The sequence below is a fragment of the Eubalaena glacialis genome, chromosome 13, assembly GCF_028564815.1.
Source record: "Eubalaena glacialis isolate mEubGla1 chromosome 13, mEubGla1.1.hap2.+ XY, whole genome shotgun sequence".
Taxonomy (NCBI): Eukaryota; Metazoa; Chordata; class Mammalia; order Artiodactyla; family Balaenidae; genus Eubalaena; species Eubalaena glacialis.
In genome coordinates this window covers 64,629,767-64,651,620 of record NC_083728.1, presented here as the reverse complement: position 1 = coordinate 64,651,620, position 21,854 = coordinate 64,629,767, and the positions used below count along the sequence as shown (strand labels likewise).

General features: G+C 45.6%; 1 protein-coding gene and 1 non-coding gene across 3 annotated transcripts in view; one reads left to right on the top strand and one right to left on the bottom strand.

Moving 5' to 3' along the window:
* EMP2 (epithelial membrane protein 2) overlaps positions 1 to 21,854 on the top strand; it is a 40,839-nt gene that overhangs the window by 6,560 nt on the left and 12,425 nt on the right. The window lies entirely within an intron of this gene.
* On the bottom strand, positions 5,809 to 5,886 carry LOC133104559 (small nucleolar RNA SNORD66). The gene has a single exon (XR_009703623.1). It is a non-coding gene; the product is annotated as a small nucleolar RNA SNORD66 (small nucleolar RNA).

Here is a 21,854-nt window from a genome sequence, read left to right as displayed (position 1 = left end):
TTGAAACATCCCTTTGTGGCCCCCTCACAGGCGTGACGGGTTTCCCGTCTGGGTGCTGTTAACAGACAAGTGGTGGTCTGGGGAGGGAGCAACGTGGTACATTTAAGGTGTGCTAATAGGGCCATTATGAGATCCCTGGAAAGGTATCGAGGAGACCATTGGGAATGGGAGTCTGGGCCTTTGAAGAGAATTCAGAGAGACACATAAAGACCTGGGTCGGGAACTGTGCTTTAGGTTGGTGTTTGAGAATAGGAGAAAATGACTTTCATTTTGCCAGTCTTAGTAGCAATAATTTACCATTGCTATTAGTATAGCATTTATAGGGTGCAGAGCAGCTTGGGCCATGTGCATTACATCCTCTATCTCATTTAAGATGAACAACAACCCTATGAGGTAAGGACTATCCCTGCCCTATAGATGAAGAAATGGAGTCTTAAAAATTTTGGGTTAGGATTGAACCCAAGTCTCATGGACCCCACAGACCCTGCTCTATTGGATGGATATATCCCATCAACATCCCTCTTTTTCAATACAGATGTATGCGTTCTCTTGAAACAATCCTGCCCCTTTGGGCCAACAAAGTGCCTTTGCTGCAGATGTGCCGGTGGGTGTCTTGGACACCAGTGTTCTTCCTCCAAAGTCAGCTTTGTCAGTCCTAAGGGTGCTGGACCACATGAGGGTCCTGTGCCCTTAACAGCCTGGTCACAGAGAACAGAACTCACGCCCACCCCTCCCCTGGGCAAAACCATCTTGATTCCTGTATTTCACACGTGTGTGGAATGGAGAAGGGTGTTCTGGGAACCCTGCTTTGGACAGGAACCCTCTGTCTAATCGGTAATCACTTCCATTACTTCTGATGGTCTTTGTTTGAGGGACCAGATCTGTTGAGTTCCCTGGGGTAACACCAGCATCCAGCACAGAGCTAAGTGTGCCGTAGGTGCTCAATAAATCTGTTGCATGAATAGCTGAGAGAGGGTGTCCTCCCGGCCTCCTGCTTTTTAGCCCACCCCAGGGAGGGGCGGCAGGGGTGGGGTGGGGGACGAGAGGGGCTCGGGGCTCGGGCAGCGGCTCCCTCCCCCTCCTGCAGTTGGTCTTGCCTGGAGGGCATCAGGCCCAAGTGGCATGGTCAGCGTCCCTTTATGTCAGCGTGACACGGGGTCACATTCTTCTAGGCCGGAGCCCAAAAGAGACTTAATCATCCTCCCGCCCAGAGTGTGGTCTACACGCCCACAGGCATTTGGAGATGATTTCTGTAGCATACAGGCAAGGTTATAAACTGTAATACGCTCATATTTTTTTTAAAGTGTATTAGTAAAATGTCAGTCGCTTGGCAAGTGATACTGATTTTCCATTTATGGTATAATACACATTGAAAAATTAATCAAGTGAGACTCGTGTTTTTTTTTTTTTTTTTTTTTTTTGGCTGCGTTGGGTCTCCGTTGCTGCGCGTGGGCTTTCTCTAGTTGCGGCCAGCGGGGGCTACTCTTCGTTGCGTTGCGCGGGCTTCTCATTGCGGTGGCTTCTCTTGTTGCGAAGCACAGGCTCTAAGCGCTCGGGCTTCAGTAGTTGCGGCACATGGGCTCAGTTGCTCCACGCATGGGATCTTCCCAGACCAGGGATCGAACCCGTGTCCCCCGCATTGGCAGGCAGATTCTTAACCACTGTGCCACCAGGAAAGTCCGAGACTCGTGTTTTAAAGACAGTGTGGGTCATGAATAGTACAGGTGGGACACAGGGCAGAATGATGGTGGTGGTGTTGACACCATTGGTGACCCATCCAGGTCCCCTTTACTGGGTGATGTGCCCACCCCCAGCTGCGGTGAGTATTGGCTGCTAAGGACTCGCAGCTTCCCCTTCTCCCCAGGAATTTTGAGAAGTCTGGAGATGCCTGGGAAGTTATGCTCCCCATTCCCTGGGCTCATGGCCCCAGGTGTGTCCCGGAGCCTGGCCTGAGCCCCTCTCAACCTCATCTGTGTTGTCCCAGGTGCTTTTTCTGCAGTTTCCAGGCAGGGGATGAGGAGCCTTGGAATATTCATGCTCCTGCACTCAGAGGTGAGCCGGAGGCCGTGAGAATCCCAAGGGATAGGAGGATGCTGAGCCTTCATCACCAGTGAGGGCCCCTCACTGGACACTCTCCCGGTCGTCACCTCCTCGCTGCTCTGGGCCTTCCGGGTGAGGCCTGAGTCGGGAGGAGAGCGCCCGACAGGTCACCGTCCCTCGAGCCACCGTGTGCCAGGCACTGTCCTGGGCACTGGGGACACAGCAGGGACAAAACAGACATAAGCCCCTGCCTGCAGTCTAGAGGGACGAGACAGAACAAAAGAAGGGACTAGAGGTCAAGAAGAAAACAGCAGATGATGTGCAGTGATTTAAGGAAAATAAAACAGGGTCACTTATCTTGGATGGTCTGGGAAGGCTTCTCTGAGGAGGGGGCTTTGGAGTTGAGGCTGAATGAAGGGAAGGAGCCATTCACCCCCAGATCTAAGAACTTTCTAGACAGGGAACGGCTCGTGCAAACATCCTGGTGCCCTGGGTCGGGGGGCGAAGCAAGCTCAGTCTTCTTCCCCTCCCCCCCACCCCGCCTTGGGGAAGGAAGGGCACAGCTTGGGGTCCTGACTCATCCCGCTGGTTCTTTGGGGCGCTCTGTGAGGGTCAGGACTGAGTGAGTGGTCCCTGTCCTCATGTCCTCGAGTAGAACCTACTGTATGCTCGGAACAGATGGCTGGGAAATGGGGTCACATGCTCCCCACCTCTTGGGGTGTCCTGGAAAGTGAGGGGCTGGCTCAGTCCCAGCCCTAGGGGGTGGGTGGTCAGTTGTAGGTGTGGGATGGTCACCTTTGGGCGCCATGGTGGGTGGGGCGGGACTTCTCGCTCAGACCAACTCAAGGCCTGAGGTCCTGACCCATGGTTTCTACCCTCCCTCCCACCTCCGGGGCCACAGAGGGCTCTTAGGTGTCCTTGTGTCAGACCCAGGGGGTTGGGGGTGTTGAGATACCAGCCTCCAGTGAACTCAGAGCTCTCTCATTGTATTTTTAAAAATCTCTTTCTTAATGAGTTTTTAAAAGTGTACAGTTCAGTGTATATTAGTATATCCACAGATGTGTGCAACCATCACCACGGTCAATTTTGGAACATTTCACCACGGCCAAAAGAACCCCCCCCCATACCCTTTAGAGATCACCCTCCTATTTTCCCATCCCCCTCAGCCCTAATTAACCACAAATCTGCTTTCTGTCTCGATTGATTTGCCTATTCTGGACATTTTGTATAAATGGAATCGTACTCTGTGTGATCTTTTGGGTCTGGTTTCTTCGACTTCGCATAATGTCTTCAAGGTTCATCCATGTTGTGGAGTCTATCAGTACTTCTTTTCTTTTTATGGCCTAATAATACTCTGTTGTGTGGATATAACCCGTTTGGTTTATCCATTCATGAGTTGATGGACATTTTGGTGGTTTCCACCCTTTGGCTATTGTGAATAATGCTGCTGTAAACATTCCTGTACATTTCTGTTGCTCATGTGTTTTCATTTCCTTTTTAAAAAATTTTTATTGAAATATAGTTGATTTACAATGTTGTGTTAGTTTCAGGTGTATAGCAAAGTGATTCAGTTATTGTGTATATATATATATGTGTGTATATATATATATATATATACATTATTTTTTAGATTCTTTTCCATTATAGGTTATTACAAGATAGTGAGTATAGTTCTCTGTGCTAGTGTTTTCATTTCTTTTGGGTATTTACCCAGGAGTGGAATTGCTGGCTCCTATGATAACTCTATGTTTAATCGTTTGAGGACCGGCCAGACTGTTTCGCAAAGTGGGTGCACCGTTTTACACTCCCAGCAGCAGTGGATGAGGGCTCCAGTTTCTCTGCTTCCCCAGGTTTTAATTCAGTGTCCAGTCCTGTCCTAGTTTCTGGCTCCTAAGAAACTTCCACTGGTGAAATTCCTATAGATCTGGAGCAGGTTGCTGGGGGCCAGGGCCCCTGGGGCTAAGCGAGGCTCCTAGGTCTGGGACAGGCTGGGCCCACCTGAGTAGGCTGGGGGATGGTGGGAAGGACTAGAGGGCACATGGGGACCACCTGAGAGAGAATTGGAATCCGTGGAAGGCAGAGCCCTCCGTAAGGCTGTTTTCTGCACGATGCTAGAGTGATTTTAGGTGCTGCTGGATACGACATTAAATGACATTAAATCACTCAATGACAAAGTGGTTCCCTTTTCAATGGTCTTTCAGCTCTTGTGATTCCATCAAGGGGAAGATACCTCTTCGACTCTAGTTTTCCTTTTTCTTTTTTTTTTTTAAAGCTATATTTTTTATTATAAGTCACAATGTCACAGGCAGTATGCACTCTTTGTGTCTGGCGTCTTTCACTCAGCATAAGGTTTTATGAATCATCCATGGTGTTGTACATGTAGTATGTTGTTCCTTTTGTTCCTTTTTCATTGCTGAGTAGTATTCCACTTTATGGCTGTCACACTCTGTTGTTTTTTTTCCTTTTTTTTGTGGGGGCGGGGGCATGCCACATGGCTTGTGGGATCTTAGGTCCCTGACCGGGGATTGAACCCAGTCCATGGCAGTGAAAACACTGAGTCCTAACCACTGGCCACCAGGGATTCCATCAAGGAGAAGACATCTCTTCGACTCTAGTTTCCCTTCTTTAACCAGACAGAGCAGGTCTTCACTCAGCCCTTTGGTGGACAACAGCATTGAACCAGAACTTGTGAACTTTTTTGTGGGGGGTGGCTCTTAATTTTCACGATCCATCTCTGTGGCAGGTCATGCTGATTCTCCATTCCCAGGAGCAAAATATTTCTTCTTGAAATACATGTATTTCTGTTAGAGAGTGGGTTTATTTAATGACAAATATGAAGTAAAATCTCATGGTGGTGCTCAGGAAGGAGGTAAGCCAGTGACTGAAGTTTGGAAAACCTTCTTCTAATGCTTAGGGCCCAATTATCAGGTGCCGTGTCAGGAAGTGGTGAGGTCTCCATTCCTGGGGCCCATACAAATGGAAACTGGTTGCTATAAAAATAATCCAGGCAGCGGCTGGGGCAGGGGTGGTTCTGCATGATCACACAGCGCCTTTCAGCTAAGACTGCATGAGTCTGCAGTTCTCATTGTGTGGGGTCTGTTTCCCAGCTCCACGGCTGGACCGTGTTATAGCTGCAGACGCACGTCATCAGAGGTTCCCCAGTCGGAAGGGCAAGAGGTTTGGGGGCCTGCCGTTCTTTCCAACAGGGCGACCTCACAGTCCCCCGGGTCATGCTGGTGGGGAAATGTTAGAGTGTCATTTCAAGTTCATGGGGATGGCTCCCCAGCTGGCTCAGCATCTGCCTGATCTTGGGTGTTTAATAGAGGGCATCCCTTCCTGTTATTGCCCCCAAACCCCTAGTTAAAGGACATGACCTGCCAGCTCTCAGGTTAGTGAGTCTGTATGGGCTGGGTACCCCAATGGAGAGATGCTGTGTTAGGCAGGGTTCTCCCAGAAATAGAACCAATAGGATGTGTGTGTGTGTGTGTGTGTGTGTGTGTGTGTGTGTGTTTATAGAGAGAGAGAGAGGTTTATTTTAAGGAATTGGCTCATGCAGTTATGAAGGCTAGCAAGTCCAAAATCAGCAGGCTAGGCTGGTAGGCTGGGGACCCAGGGAAGAGCTGATGGTGCAATTCAAGTCCGAAGGCTGCTCACGGGTGAGGGGGATGTCAGTGTTTTGTTCTATTTGGACCTTCACCTGATCAGATGAGGCCCACCCACATTATGGAGGGCAATCTGCTTTACTCAAAGCCCACTGATTTAAATCTTCATCTCATCCACAAAGACACCCTCACAGAAACTCTGTGGCCCAGCCAAGCTGACACAGAAAATTAATGATCACAGATACTTCAGGTGGACTAGATACACAGCATTAAATAAGATAGAATCCCTTTTAAATCATTCTCTTTTAAATTCCCTCCCAACCCTCCAAGGAGAAAATCTCAGTTTTGTGCTAATATGTCTTTAATAGAACTTCCCAAACACACGTGACATCCTGCTTCAGCAAAGGGAAAGGAAGCTGGCCTTGGACTCAGAGTCTTGAGCAGCAACAGTTTCTAGCTGGAATTGAATAACATTGTTCTGTTTTCCTTGTATTTCTTTCTTCCCAGCACCCTCTATTTATGGCAGGCGACTGCTAACTTTCCATTTCGGTTGTGATATAAGGTTTCTTTTTATAAAAATGTAAGTTTAAAAAGTGAGTAGGCTACTAGTAACACAGGTGGTACACGGATATACCTGAGATTCTGCAGGTGGTGCAGGAATGGATGATTGGGAGAACATTGACGCAAGCACGGTGAGGATGGTGCCTGAAATATCCCCTAACTGTCCACATGCCTTGAGTTGCCTGTTGTCTGTTTGCACTTCTTCCCCTCTAGAGACAGCTGGGTGATTTATTTCCACTTGATGACTGCCACCTGAAAGTGGCAGTGGGCAAGGAGAGAACTCTGTTGGGAGGGGAAAGGTCTGGGGGTGGCAGTTCTAAGAAACTCCTTGACCGTGATGCTGGTCATGATCGGTGCATGTACAAAGCACTTGCTTTGTGCCAGATGCTGTTCTAAGCACTTTCACTCTGTTATCTCCCAGTGGTCCTAGGAGGTGGGCATACCATTGTCATCCCCATTGTACAGATGAGGAAACTGAGGCACTGAGTTGTTAGGCTGCTAGACTGCGATCCAGTCTGGCTCTGTCTGTGCTCTTCTGTGTTTTGCACGTATTACTTCCTGCTGTTTTTCTCGCCTTTGTCCCCTTCATGGGTTAACTTACCTGGAGGTGGAGGCCTGGCTTCCTGGTCCTGGGGCTCCTTGGGTCTGGCTGAGTCGTAGGCAGTGATTCCCAGTCCCTAACTTGCTGGCAAAATTCACCCACAGAAATGACAGTTTAGGAAAGATGAAAAGGCTGCTGAAGTGAGTGCCACTGATCTCCTGAGGGTTACTTGAAAGTCACTAATACGAGATGCTCTGTGAAGGGAAGAACATTCCTAACCTAATGGCTGTGAGGATGGCAAACACCCTGAGTCTGACACCTGCCTCACCTCAGCCACCTAATCTGAATGACATGTTGAGTGCCTGCAGGTCCCAGCCTTCTCTGGGCCTGGGGTGTGGGTTTAGTGGGTGGCATAATTATCGGGAGCTCCTTGGATGACAGCAGCTAGCAGGGAGCTCTTTAATTGAGGGGGTCAGACAGCAGTCATTGGCAGAATGGCGGTTATTAGGTCTTCCACCAAAGCCGTGCAAACTAGCAGACATTCACCAAGTGTTTGCTAAGTAACCTTGGGCACTGGGGATGAGTAAGACATGGTTTCTGTCTTTGAGGAACTCTGAATCTAACAATGCAGAGTTTCCCCTGTATCAGTTATCTCTTGCTGTGTAACAAACCATCCTGAAATCCACAGGCACATTTTGTTTTATTGCCCTTCTCTTGATTGCACTTTGCAGGTACTGCGTTTTTTACAAATTAAAGGTTTGTGGCCACTCTGCGTTGAGCAAGTCTACTGGCACCATTTTTCTGACAGCATTTGCTCACTTTATGTCTGTCACATTTTGGTAATTCTCACAATATTTCAAACTTTTTCATTATTATTATATTTGTTTTGTGATCTGTGGTCTTTGATGTTACTACTACAATTCGCTGAAGGCTCAGATGACGGTTAGCAATTTTTATAGTAAAGTATTTTAAAATTAAGGTATGTACATTGTTTTTTTAGACATAATGCTATTGCATACTTCATAGACTACAGTGTAGTGTAAACATAACTTTTATATGCACTGGGAAACCAAAAAAGTCACATGACTCACTTTATTGTGATATTCACTTTATTGCAGTGGTCTGGAACTGAGCATGCAGTATCTCCGAGGCTGTAATGGCTTAAAAGAGAAAACATTTAGTTCATGATTCTGTAGGTGGGCAATATGGGCTGGGCTCAGCTGGTCTCTGTCACGTCTCTGTGGCCAGCAGGTGGGTTAGCTGGGGGCTGGCTGGTCTTAGGTGGCCCTTGCTGGAGAAAAGCTCATCTATGCTCCATGTAATCTCCTACCATCCAGCAGGCCAGGCTGGGCTCGTTTGCATGGTAGCTGAGCAGACAGGAAGTGTGTGAGGCTTCCTGAGGCCTGGGCTCAGAATTGGCACTTTTGCTGCCTTCTGTTGATAAAAAGAAATCACAAGGGCAGCCAGGTTCAGTGGGTGGGGAAATAGATTCCACTTCTTTTTTTTTTTTTAAACATCTTTATTGAAGTATAATTGCTTTACAATGCTGTGTTACTTTCTGCTTTATAACAAAGTGAATCAGTTATACATATACATATGTTCCCATATCTCTTCCCTCTTGCATCTCCCTCCCTCCCACCCTCCCTATCCCACCCCTCTAGGTGGTCACAAAGCACCGAGCTGATCTCCCTGTGCTATGCGGCTGCTTCCCACTAGCTATAGATTTTACATTTGGTAGTGTATATATGTCCATGACACTCTCTCACCCTGTCACATCTCACCCCTCCCCCTCCCCATATCCTCAAGTCCATTCTCTAGTAGGTCTGTGTCTTTATTCCTGTCTTGCCACTAGGTTCTTCATGACCTTTTTTTTTTTTTTCCTTAGATTCCATATATATGTGTTAGCATACTGTATCTCTTTTTCTCTTTCTGACTTACTTCACTCTGTATGACAGACTCTAACTCCATCCACCTCATTACAAATACCTCCATTTCATTTCTTTTTATGGCTGAGTAATATTCCATTGTATATATGTGCCACATCTTCTTTATGCATTCATCCGATGATGGACACCTAGGTTGCTTCCATGTCCTGGCTATTGTAAACAGAGCTGCAATGAATATTTTGGTACATGACTCTTTCTGAATTATGGTTTTCTCAGGGTATATGCCCAGCAGTGGGATTGCTGGGTCGTATGGTAGTTCTATTTTTAGTTTTTTAAGGAACCTCCATACTGTTCTCCATAGTGGCTGTATCAATTTACATTCCCACCAACAGTGCAAGAGTGTTCCCTTTTCTCCACACCCTCTCCAGCATTTATTGTTTCTAGATTTTTTGATGATGGCCATTCTGACCGGTGTGAGATGATACCTCATTGTAGTTTTGATTTGCATTTCTCTAATGATTAATGATGTTGAGCATTCTTTCATGTGTCTGTTGGCAATCTGTATATCTTCTTTGGAGAAATGTCTATTTAGGTCTTCTGCCCATTTTTGGATTGGGTTATTTGTTTTTTTGTTATTGAGCTGCATGAGCTGCTTGTAAATCTTGGAGATTAATCCTTTGTCAGTTGCTTCATTTGCAAATATTTTCTCCCATTCTGAGGGTTGTCTTTTGGTCTTATTTATGGTTTCCTTTGCTGTGCAAAAGCTTTTCAGTTTCATTAGGTCCCATTTGTTTACTTGTGTTTTTATTTCCATTCCTCTAGGAGCTGGGTCAAAAAGGATCTTGCTGTGATTTATGTCATAGAGTGTTCTGCCTATGTTTTCCTCTAAGAGTTTGATAGTGTCTGGCCTTACACTTAGGTCTTTAATCCATTTTGAGTTTATTTTTGTGTATGGTGTCAGGGAGTGTTCTAATTTCATACTTTTACATGTACCTGTCCAATATTCCCAGCACCACTTATTGAAGAAGCTGTCTTTTCTGCACTGTATATGCTTGCCTCCTTTATCAAAGATAAGGTGACCATATGTGCGTGGGCTTATCTCTGGGCTTTCTATCCTGTTCCATTGATCTATATTTCTGTTTTGGTGCCAGTACCAAACTGTCTTGATTACTGTAGCTTTGTAATATAGTCTGAAGTCAGGGAGCCTGATTCCTCCAGCTCCATTTTTCATTCTCAAGATTGCTTTGGCTATTCGGGGTCTTTTGTGTTTCCATACAAATTGTGAAATTTTTTGTTCTAGTTCTGTGAAAAATGCCAGTAGTAGTTTGATAGGGATTGCATTGAATCTGTAGATTGCTTTGGGTAGCAGAGTCATTTTCACAATGTTGATTCTTCCAATCCAAGAACATGGTATATCTCTCCATCTATTTGTATCATCTTTAATTTCTTTCATCAGTGTCCTATAATTTTCTGCATACAGGTCTTTTGTCTCCTTAGGTAGGTTTATTCCTAGATATTTTATTCTTTTTCTTGCAATGGTAAACGGGAGTGTTTTCTTAATTTCACTTTCAGATTTTTCATCATTAGTATATAGGAATGCAAGAGATTTCTGTGCATTAATATTGTATCCTGCTACTTTACCAAATTCATTGATTAGCTCCAGTAGTTTTCTGGTAGCATCTTTAGGATTCTCTTTGTATAGTATCATGTCATCTGCAAACAGTGACAGCTTTACTTCTTCTTTTCCGATTTGGATTCCTTTTATTTCTTTTTCTTCTCTGATTGCTGTGGCTAACACTTCCAAAACTATGTTGAATAATAGTGGTGAGAGTGGGCAACCTTGTCTTGTTCCTGATCTTAGTGGAGATTCCACTTCTTAATAGGAGGATTCAATTTGCTGATAACACTTTGTTAAAACCTTTTGCATGTATGAATATAAGAAATACTGGTCTGTATTTTTCCTGTCTTTGGAATGCCATGCCCGGTTTGGGGATCAGGGTGATGCAGGCCTCATAGGATGGGTTGGGAGCCATTCCCTCCTCTTCGATTTTGTGGAAGAGTGTGTGTAGAGTTGGTATTATTCTTCCTTAAATGTTTGGCAGAATTCACCAGTGAGGCCATCTGGGCCTGGAGTTCTCTCTTTGGGGAGGGACTCCAGAGCCTTGATAAATATTTCTTTCTTCTTGTATTGCCAAACTGGAAGGAAAAGTCTGGCTCCATTTCTTGACTCCTTTTAAATTTATTTTTCAATATTTTTAAAAAATGAAGTATAGTTGATTTACAATGTTCGTTAACATTTCTTGACTTCTTAGCGCTTTAGCCCCTTGAAATCTGGCTCTTTTCCTCCCTCCCTCCCTCCCTCCCTCCCTTCTTTCCTTCCTTCCTTCTTTGCTTCATTCATTCAGCACATTTGTTGAGCACCATCTATAAACTAGCCACTGTTGTAAGTGCTGAGAATACCGACCTGCAGAACCTGCCAGGTCCCTGACACTGTGGCCGGAGGGAAAGTTAACCCCCAAATGACAACTACAACGTAACATCGGGCCATGAGAGGTACTAAGAGGAGAAAAATAAAGAAGGGCTTTAGTTTACTTCACTAAAATTGTTATTACCAAGTTTGCCAGTGAGCTAATTTTCCATCCTGATTCCTTTTTCCTACTCTGTCTCTCTCTCTCGGCTTTGGGGTCCCACCATCCGCTCTTGGTTTTCCCCCGACCCCTCCTCTCTCCCAGCCCTTTCTCCCTGGTGCTGTTTCATAGTTACTAGCGGCTGTATCTCCCATCCACACACCCACGACACAGGGATTTCTGTGCCCAGCTCCTGTCTCCTCCTGGGTGACAGTGCCGCCCATATTTCCAGTTGCCCGGGAGCATCTCCACCGTTGGTAACCAGACATTTCTAACACCGGTGAACTGTTTCCCTCACCCTTCAAATGTGCTCCTCCTGCCCTAAGCCAAGCACGTTAGCGGAACCAGCGGCCACTCTGAGCCCCCAGAATCCTTTGCCCGATGCCCCACCCGTCCCCGGGTCCTGCTGATTCTCCTTCTGAAGGGTCTCCATCCCTCCCCTCTGCTCACCTCCCAGTTTTTACCTTCATCTGGACCCTCTCCTTTTCTCACCAGGGCTTCTCTGACAGCTTCCCCCAATTCGTCTCCTTCTAATCCGTCCTCCTGATTGTGGGATGTTTTTCTTCTAGAGGCAGATCTTATTCCTTTCCTGCTTCAAAGCCTTCCCCCTCTCCCCACTGCCCCCAGGATAACACTCAAACTTCCAAGCCCCATCGAGCTTCTCACCCGGCATAGAGTTCTGGCTCAGCCCCGGGCCCTGCCCAGCTCACCCCCTGCTCACACTGGTAATGCTTCTGTACCTCGGAGCATCCCGTTCCCTTTGCCTGCAACACCCTGTCCCCACGGCTCTGCCTGGCAAACCGCCCATCGTTTGAGACCCAGCCCAGATGTCGCTTCCTCCATGAAGCCTCTGATGCTGCCCCGACCCCAGCACGGGGCTAGTCACACTTTCCTTTACGTTCTCATAGCACGCATGTCATCACGTCATGTTTATTTATTTATACGCCCTTGTTCTTTATGTACCTGGCAGCTCCCACGGGACGTGGAGCCTGCCTTATTCACCCGCGTGTCACCAGGGACCGGTAAGCGGTGGGTGCTCAATGAACGCTTGTTGCCTGACATGTAACGATGGCCAGCATCCAAAGCCACACGTGGCCCCAGGACTTTGGACCCATCTCCTGATCAGGCTGGAGGATGACAGGATCCCAAAAGGGAAGAGAAATTCAGATTTAAGGTGGGCAACATGGTGGCTTCTCGGGTGGCAGATTGTCTAACTTCAAATCACAGCTCCAGCCTTTACTAGCTGTGTGATCTTAGAGAAGTTGCTTAACCTCTCTGAGCCTTATTTTCTTTACCTATAAAATGAGGCTAATTATAGCACCTATAGCGTAGTGTTTTTGTGAGGAATGCGTAAGTTAATACATGTGCCTGGCCCATACTAGGCAATAAATGTTGGCTATCATTATTGCTGATATAGTAGTTATTATTATTACAGTGGATTGAAAGACTCAGGCAGAATCGTCCTCAGTGGCTTCTGCCCTGGAGCACTGCCAAATCCCAGTGTTCATTTCCAGACAGAGGCAAGCGTTGGCTCTGTGCCTAGAAGCCGCAGACCCAGTGAGCACAAAGTTGGGCCACCCAGGGCGAAGGGCTTCCATCATCCCCAGGGCATCTTGGACGCCTGGCCGTTCGGGCTGGTTGGTGTCCAGATACCAGGGCAGGAAGGAGGCTGAGCTGACCTCTGCCTTCCTGAAAACAGGCCAAAGCCACTGTCTCTTCTGAGTGCTGTGGGTGGTATGTGGTGGAGGGGTGGGGTCTCAGCCAGCCTGGGGCAGAACCGCCAGCTCCAGAGTGGGCCTTGGAGTCCCTCTGGCAGTGGGGCCCGGGAGACAGCTTACCAGCTGGCCTTCCCCGGGGCTCAGCGCCCAGAGCCTCCCTGGCCTTCTGAGCGGGGCCCGTGGGTGGAGCCCTTCTGGGCTGGGGAAACCTCAGACACCAAACATCTCAGGTCTGTTTTGAAAGGTTCTAGACCTCAGGATTGTCTTTTTGCTTACAATTCCGGGAAAAGGCTCCGACTCAGCTGAGAATGGGCCGTGGTTTAAGTTGTAGGGAGAACTCCCGAGGGTGGGGTTAGAATCAGGTGGTCGAGTGGTCATCCTAACAGCTGCGGGAAGCTGCGGGCTCACTCTCTCGCTCCCCTGCACGTAATGGAACGTGGCCAAAGCAGCTTCCTTTTCGCAACAGCAGGCAGGGGCCGGGGCTCCCTGTGGTGGGGATTTGTGTTTTTCTGAAGGGAAGGAGAGGAGGGGACACTCACATCACCCGTGGGAAGGTCCCTTGGCCTTCTCTTCACCTGGAAGACCCTGCTGGTGATGTCCCACCATCAACGACAGATCAAAAGTTGCTTCTGGGGGAGGGAGGGCCGGTGAGTCACCAGCAGGACTTTCTCCACACCCAGTGCTAGATGTGCAGCACACACACACACACACACACACACACGTGCACACACGTTTCAAGCAAACATTGGACCAAGGTGTAGTAGGACAGCACTGCTACTTAGGAGGCAGCGAGGAGATGCCAGTTCTTGGCATATCCTATTTGTCATCGGAGGTCTGGATGGACATTTCTGGGAGTACCATCCCTTATCCCAAACCATCAGCCTTTAGAACTTGAAGTTCACTGAACCACGAACACTGCATTCTGTGTGCAGAATTTCCATAGCCCCACCTACACCTCCCAGTGCCTCGCCCCCTCCTCCCCCGCCCCTACTCGCTCCAGGTCTGAGCCCCAGGGGATTCTTGCTCCTGCGCAAGGAAACCCATTTGTTCCTCCTTCTATTCCAGCTGCTGATTCTTCTGCCTTAAGAAGAAATCTTAAGTTCTAATATTCTGTGTTCTCTATTATTTTATGTGATTATTGTTATGGGTGTTTTATAGAATAGGGAGTATTTAGGCCTTCAGTCTGAAAATGCTTTACCATGATTCCTACAATGCACCTAAATCAAGGTGGCGAGATCCACCTGAGTTTCTGGGTGGAAAGGGGTGATAAATTTAGAAAACAGAACTGAGTCCATTCTACTGTGTCTGAATAAATCCTTTTAGTGATCAGGGAAAAACTCTATCCAAAGTCCAAACCAATCTCAGACTAAATAAAGACAACACATGCTTCAGCTGGGCCGGTGAGCTAATAGGATTAAAAATGCAAGAAATTCTATTTTTAGTACAAATGATGACTAAAGCATAGATTTTAATGAAGTCCTCTCTTAATGAGCCCAGTCATATCTCGACTTTAGCTAATGGCCAGGGCAGAGAGACGCTGCCTTCCCAAATCCCCCCTGCCTGGTGCAAAGCTTGAGGGAAATCCAGCCAAAGGTGAAGCATACAAAGATGACTTGATGCTGCCTGTGCCCTCTCGCCTGATTTTCATTAGGCTCTAAGCATGGGAGCAGGAAGGTGGGTAGTATAAAAATATCCTGGATTTGGAGTTGGAAAACCAGAGGTTAGAGTCCCAACTCTGTGAACTTTGGCGAATCATGTGATGCCTTTGTGAGCCTCAGTTTTTCATCTGTAAAATGGGGATAATGATACCTTGCCCTGCCAGCTTCACAGGGTTGACATGAAGATCCAACACAAGATACACTGTGTAAACTGCAACTCGACCTTTAATCATGAGGAGTCTCATTTCATGTGGGATGACCCCCCCTGAGCACACCCCCTCCCCAGGGATCTGCTTTGTCTCCTACATGTCTTGAGGTTATGCTGGCATCCTGTGCCCCGGTCACAGTTAGGAGCAGATTTGCTGGTCTTGCCTGAAGAATATTTGTCTTGCTTGTCCTGTGACAGCAGCAGTTGCTGAGGCTGCGCCTGGCAGAGAGCAGGGGAGGACAGAGTTGGAAGAGAGGGACTGGCTTGAGACAGTACACTGCAAAGGAGGAGTCTAATTACAGGCTTGCAACTGAAACTGTGCATTGCTTTGCATCTGGGGTTCTGCAATAGAAGTCTTGGAGTGATAAGAAGTTTGGAAAGAACTGAAGAAATGGGGGAAATAGACAGAGCCACAGAGAGAGCAGGGAAAAGACAATTAGTAATGCTAGGGAAGAGAAGAGTTTTTAAGAAAAAAGTGCAATCATAGTACACTATTTGGCCCTGCAGTGTGCAACATTTGCGTGATCATAGCGTAAATGAGAATTATCGATGTGTGATAATACTATATTGGGATGGTGGGAGTAGAAAGATGACAGTGATGATGGTGAAAGAAACTCTTCCTTAGGCAGGAAGTCAGTAATGTTTATAACAGATGAATCAGGGAAGAGAAATGTATGAATATTGTTTGGACATATGGAACTATGGGGAAAATAAACAGCTGAAAGTGCTAAGAGAGATTGCTTCCGGGGATCGGGACTGGGGTAGGGCAGAGGCTGTGGTTTTCATCATATGCCTTTGATTCTATTACCTTCTTTTTTCTTAATCATCACATGTATTATGTAGATCAAAACATTTTTAAAAGAGAAGTTCTGCAAATCATAAGACTTTGATTTCTCGACAGGAACTTAAAGCTCATCTAGTACAGTCTCCCACCTTCAGACAGGTAAACACCCCAACCCAGGTGGCCTCTCAGAATGTCCTGCTCAGCCCCTGAAGAAATCACCAAAGGAAAAACAACATGATTCGGACTGCTCGGTGAAAGTTATGCTTGAAAGTGACAGAGGCTTTTGGGAAATGGTTGTTGACTATTGAAAGATTGCTGTGCACCCTGTGAGGGGTCTCCCACTGAGGTCAAAAGGGCAATTGGAGTGGGGGCCAGGAGACCCCCTAGTCCTTCTCTTGCTCCTGCTTTGCTGTGGGATCTGAGCGTGTCATGGCCCTTTCTGGCCTCAGTTCCTGCCTCTGGACAATCAGGGCTTTGAGTTCTCCAGAGCCTTTATAGTTCTACATTCCTAGAACTAGAAATGACAGCAAATAGCTTTCTGCACACCCAGCACAGCAGAGAAAGAGGGGGAATGGATAATAATCAAGTGAACAAATAAGATGCTTTCTGACAGTGAAACTCTTCCAAAGAAAATAAGCCAGGGGGATGGGATAGATACTGATGGGATACACAGTACTGGAGGGGCGTGGCTACTGGGTGATCAGGGCCGCTTCTCTGAGGAGGGGATGCTCGAGTTGAGACCCGGACAGCACGCGAGAGAGCCAGCTGAGGGTGCTCCGGAAGCTCTGCTCCAAGGAGCTGAGGCCAGACCTGGCTGGCAGAGCGCTGAAGCCCACAAGGACAAGGGGAGGCCAGAGGGATCAGCGTTCAGTATGACATTTTTGGAAGGGAAAATAAATTTCTGTGAATGGCAAAGACGAATGTGATGCCACCCTGCGTTTGTTGGGCTGGCCTTCATGCAACATCTGTAGCCCAGGGAACTCTGTTCTTCAGTGTCTCCAGAGAGGGAGAGTCCCAGAGTCCCAGTGCAGGAGAAAACACGGGAAGGAGAGAGCACCGCTGGGAAGGGCCATGGGGACGGCAGAGGCTAGTCTGTATAGGCCAGGATTATACTTCTGGGGGAACTAATGGATGTTATTAACTCAAAAAACATGACATCAAGGCTTGTCTACCTACCCAGTCCATACATGACAGTTGGTCCAGTACTTTATACCCTTTGAAAACCCTCTGCAGATCAAGGCTGGCACAGCACTAACAGTGTCCAGTATGCTTTGCAGTAAATTAAGTTTGAATTGAATTGAAAAATTAAAAGTAAAATAAATTAAATGTACTTATCCTTTGACCCAGCACCTCTACTTCTTGGAATCTGCCCCTCAGAAATACTAACACAAGCGTGCAAAGAAATAAGTGCAAGGATGCTCACTGCAGTGTAGTTTGGAGTAGCAAAAAGTCTGGAAACGCCCTAAATGGCCATCAGTGGGGAACTAGTGGAGTAGATGGTGGCATAGCCACCCAACCGAACACCAGGCAACCATTGCGAGAATGAGGTGGATCCATATGCTGGAAAAGAGTGATCTCTAGGGATATTATCGAGTGAGAAATGCTGGGTTGGAGGATGGGCTCTTAGCTCCACACCCCTGCCCCCCATGAGCCCCTGGACCCCTAAGCCAAGGGAAATTGGGGCTCTGGGGGACAGACGCACCCACTCGCTGTCTAGGGAGGAGGTGTGGGGAAGGACAAAGAAAATGCGCTGCAAGGTGGCCTCTCAGTGGTTGAGCTCCACCAATCCAGAAAGTGGACACTGATGCACCCTCCAATCAGGATCAAAGGAGTGAGTGAGGGGCGGGACCTGAGGTCAGGAGTGTTCCCCTGGGGCAGCTCCCCCCAACATGGAAACCTGAAGAGTGTGGAGTAAGTGTTCCCACCTAACAAATATTTCTGGAAGACCGCACAGGAAACTGGGAAGAGTGGGTCACTAAAGGAAAGGAACTTGAAGAGTGAGTCAGGGATAGTGATGAAGGGGAACTTCTTTCGGTATAGAGATGCAAGGGTAGAGGATCATTTTTAGTCTCTTAAAAGTTCATGGGTCTTCTCTATTTGTGAATAATTGACTCCAAAGCCTCTGGTGAGGTTACCAAGCAATGCCTTAGGTCTGAAAGTTCTGTCACTGATTTACCTCATTTGGTTTTTCACTGGGGATCTGAATTCCAGACACCAACATGGGAGAGTACTAAGTAGGTGACATGTCTGTTTTCCCTAATTTTCCTGGACTCCTAATGGTTCAAACCAAGCCATAGCCACCCTTGTATGCCTCTAGACTTTTCTCTTACACTGAGCTCAAGACCTTACTTGACCTCTTGTAAAAATTTATTCTTTTCTCTGCAGGAGTTTATTTCTAATGTCTGGAATTCCAACTGAAATCACTCCCAGGTGTGAAAGCAGTGTTGCCCAGACACTAGGCACTTGAGAACCACCTTCAGGATTTTTGCTGACCTTGAAGACCACCTGCCCTTTTATTTACATAATATTTTTCTTAAATGACTTTTAAAACCTCAATAAAGTTGTTTTAAAAGGCGACTTTCTATCACTACTATAAATGATATTACTTCTTATAAAAAGAAAGAACCTCAAAAAGAAATATAATAAAATCTAAACAACGTTGTTAAATTCTGGCTGTGCACTGTGGCCCATCCAGAGTTCTGCTCTTTCTTTTTGTTTGAAAGAAAATTGCTAAGTGTTAGAGACAGTCTAGCACCCCAGGGTCTTTTTCCTTGATGGACTTGGAAGGATTAGGATGGGGACTTTCTTACTACGTGGTTCACTCTTCAGTGGTTCACTGTTCAGTGGTTCACTGTTATTTAATGCCATATCAATGCACCATCCAAAATCATGCCTTATAACATTTGAATTCCACACTTTAGGAAAGAGTTAGTTAAAGCCTTTCTTTCCTTTTCTAGAAAGTTTTAGTTATGTGTCCTTACGTATTTGTGTCATCTGAGCTGGACAATATGTAAAGCTATTATCACCCTGTAGTTATTGGCACTGCCTGTGATGCTGGCACTTTGGCATTCCAGCTGATATTAAAGTAACGTGGCATTCAGTGTGGTAATGCACCTTTTTTTGTGAGGGTCAGAAACGCATCGATTTGGAGGCAGCATGGCATGGCAGCTAAGAATGATGCAGGCCTAAACAAAGGGGAATTTGTCCTTTTTAAAAGAATTGGAAGAATCTCTGAGCTGATTCACAGGGTTCTTCCAAATGATGCACAGAATTGCGGCTGGGACCGCCCAGGCTGAGCTCTGAAGCCACATGGCTCCTGGCTCGTGGTTAATGAGTCCTGGGTCTCAAAGAGGGGCCCCTGTGTGAGCTCACGAGCCTTGTTCAGTCTCACGAGGGAATAATGCATCCCACGAGTGAGAGTGAGCCTGGTCAGAGAAAGGGTGGAGGGTTTGGAGGGGTTTGTGCAGTGCAGCTCTCTAAGTGGGAGAGTTGGTATCAGAAAAAAGCTATTTTATTCTTTTTTTAAAAAATTCATTGAAGTATAGTTGATTTACAATGCTGTGTGAATTTCTGCTGTACAGCAAAGTGATTCAGTTATACATACATTTATATATTCTTTTTCATATTCTTTTCCATTATGGTTTATCACAGGATATTGAATATAGTTCCCTGTGCTGTACAGTGGGACCTTGTTGTTTATCCATTCTATATATAATAGTTTGCATCTGCTAATCCCATACTCCCAATCCTTCCTTCCCGCCAACCCCCTTGGCAGTCACAAGTCTGTTCTCTACGTCTGTGAGTCTGTTTCTGTTTCGTAGATATGTTCATTTGTGTCGTATTTTGGATTCCACATATAAGTGGTATCGTATGGTATTTGTCCAAAAAGTCTATTTTAAATGATTCTATTTCAGAAATATCAGTGGATGCTCAAACTATTGGGGTGACATTTTGATGAGAGATTAAATCTTTACATCATCTCAAAATATCTCCCTACATGTGCTGAACCTTGAAAACACTGCTAAATAAAAGAAGGCAGACACAAAAGGACAAATCTTGTGTCATTCCGTTTCTATGAAATATCCAGAATACGAAAATCCATAGAAGGAAAGCAGATTAGTGGTTGCCAGGGGCCGAGTGGAGGGAGGAATGGGGAGTGTCTGCTTAATGAGTACAAGGTTTCCTTTCAAGGTGAGGAAGTGTTCTGGAACTAGATAGTGGTGATGGATGTACAACATTGTGAATGTACTAATTGTCATTAATAGTACATTTTAAAATTATGTGCATTTTATCACACTTTAAAAAATACCTCCCCAGAGATTACTTTTTAATTACAAAGGAAAAATGCACAATGGAGAAATCTGGTGATGTTAATCAAAGTTAACATCACCAATAATGGACAACCTGACATCCTATGCCCCCTGGTGGGACACACTAAGGACACATGAGTATGGAGTATTCTTGCCAAGAAAGCATACCCTGAATCTAATCGTTAGGAAGCATTAAACAAATGGAGGGACTTTCTACAAAATAAATGGTCAGTACTCTTACATAATATCAATGCCAGGAAAGGCCAAGAAAGGCTAAGGAACCATTCTAGATTAGATTAGATTAGATTAGAATCTAATATGATGTGATAACAAAATGCAATGCATTATCTTGGATTTGTCCTGGACCAAAAACATAGCTAAGGCCGTTACTGAGATTATTGGAGAAATTTGAATATGAACTGTAGGTGAGATAAAACATTGTAAAATGTGAAATTTTTGTGATTATCATGCTGTGGTTATGTACGGGAATGTCCTTGTTTTTCAGAGATGCACACAAATATTTAGACGTAAATAATGGCATAGGCAACTTATTCTCAAATGGTTCAGAAAAAATGTGTGTTGGGGGGTGGAGTATTTGGAGGGAGAGAAAGAGACTGTTAACAAATAAAATCAATCCACTTAAAACTGGTGCTATAATGTTATCATAAATAGTGAAAACAAGGTCTGATTTGGTTTTTAAAAGTGAAACTAAAACTTAATTTTATGTTACACAAAATTTTAGTAATAGTAACTGGTACAAATTATTGGAATGAAAGAAGAATGAATCAAGTGTTGATTTGGGGAGTTAGTAGCATTCACTTGTCCAACAGGATTGGTTGATGTGACATTTTTGCTTGACATTTGTGTGTCGTTTGACCAAGACGATGGTCATTTTTGCAAAAATGTTCAAAGACTTCATCAGTTTTCCCAAGTGTTGCTGTTTATCCTTTGATATTCAAAGCATTCTTTTGAATGCTTTCTTTCTTTGCTTTCTTCCTCTTCTTCTCCTCCTTCTTCTTCTCCTTTTTCTTCTTCTTCCACATCATTCAAGTTTATCTTTTTCCTCTTTTATTGCTAACTAGTTCAGCTTGGACAGGTCTTCATGTATTAACCCCTTCGGTGCCTTTTGACCTGTTCTTCAGTGTCACTTTCATCAACTTGATACAACCCTAGTTCTTTTGCAAGATTTCCAATGTCACTTTGTCATTGCTTTCCGTTTTCTATGATTAAGACTGTCCAACCATAGTAAAAAAAAGTTTACCCTGGAATCTCAGTGGTTTAACATCCAAAGGCTTATTTCCCAATCACAGTATCTGTCCAAAGTGTGAGGCTTCAACATATCACGGCTCCACCATCCCAGCTACTTCATCAAGGTGACGGAGCATGGAGAACTCACACCTGCTCTTCAGACCGGAAATGCTTCAGCCTGGAAATGACATAAGCCAATGTTGCTTACAGCGCATTGGCCAGAATTAGTCACAAGGCTCCGCCCTAACTGCAGGCGAGGCTGGGAAATGCAGTCTTTTCATGTGCAGAGAGAGGAAAATGAAACTGCGGCTGTCGGCCACACATTGTGTTTGATTTTTGTGGTTGGATATTATTCAGATGGGGTTAGATATTGAGGGGTGTTTGAGTGGGGATTCATTTTTTAATTTTTTATTGAGGTATAGTTGATTTACAGTGTTGTGCTAGTTTCTGGTGTACAGCAAAGTGATTCAGATATATATATATATATATATATACACACACACATATACATATATTTTCTTTTTCATATTCTTTTCCACTATGGTTTATTACAGGATAATGAATGTAGTTCCCTGTGCTATACCTTGTTGTTTATCTATTTTATATGTAGTAGTTTGTATCTGCTAATCTCAAACTCCTAATTTATCCCTCCCCCACCCTCTTTCCCCTTT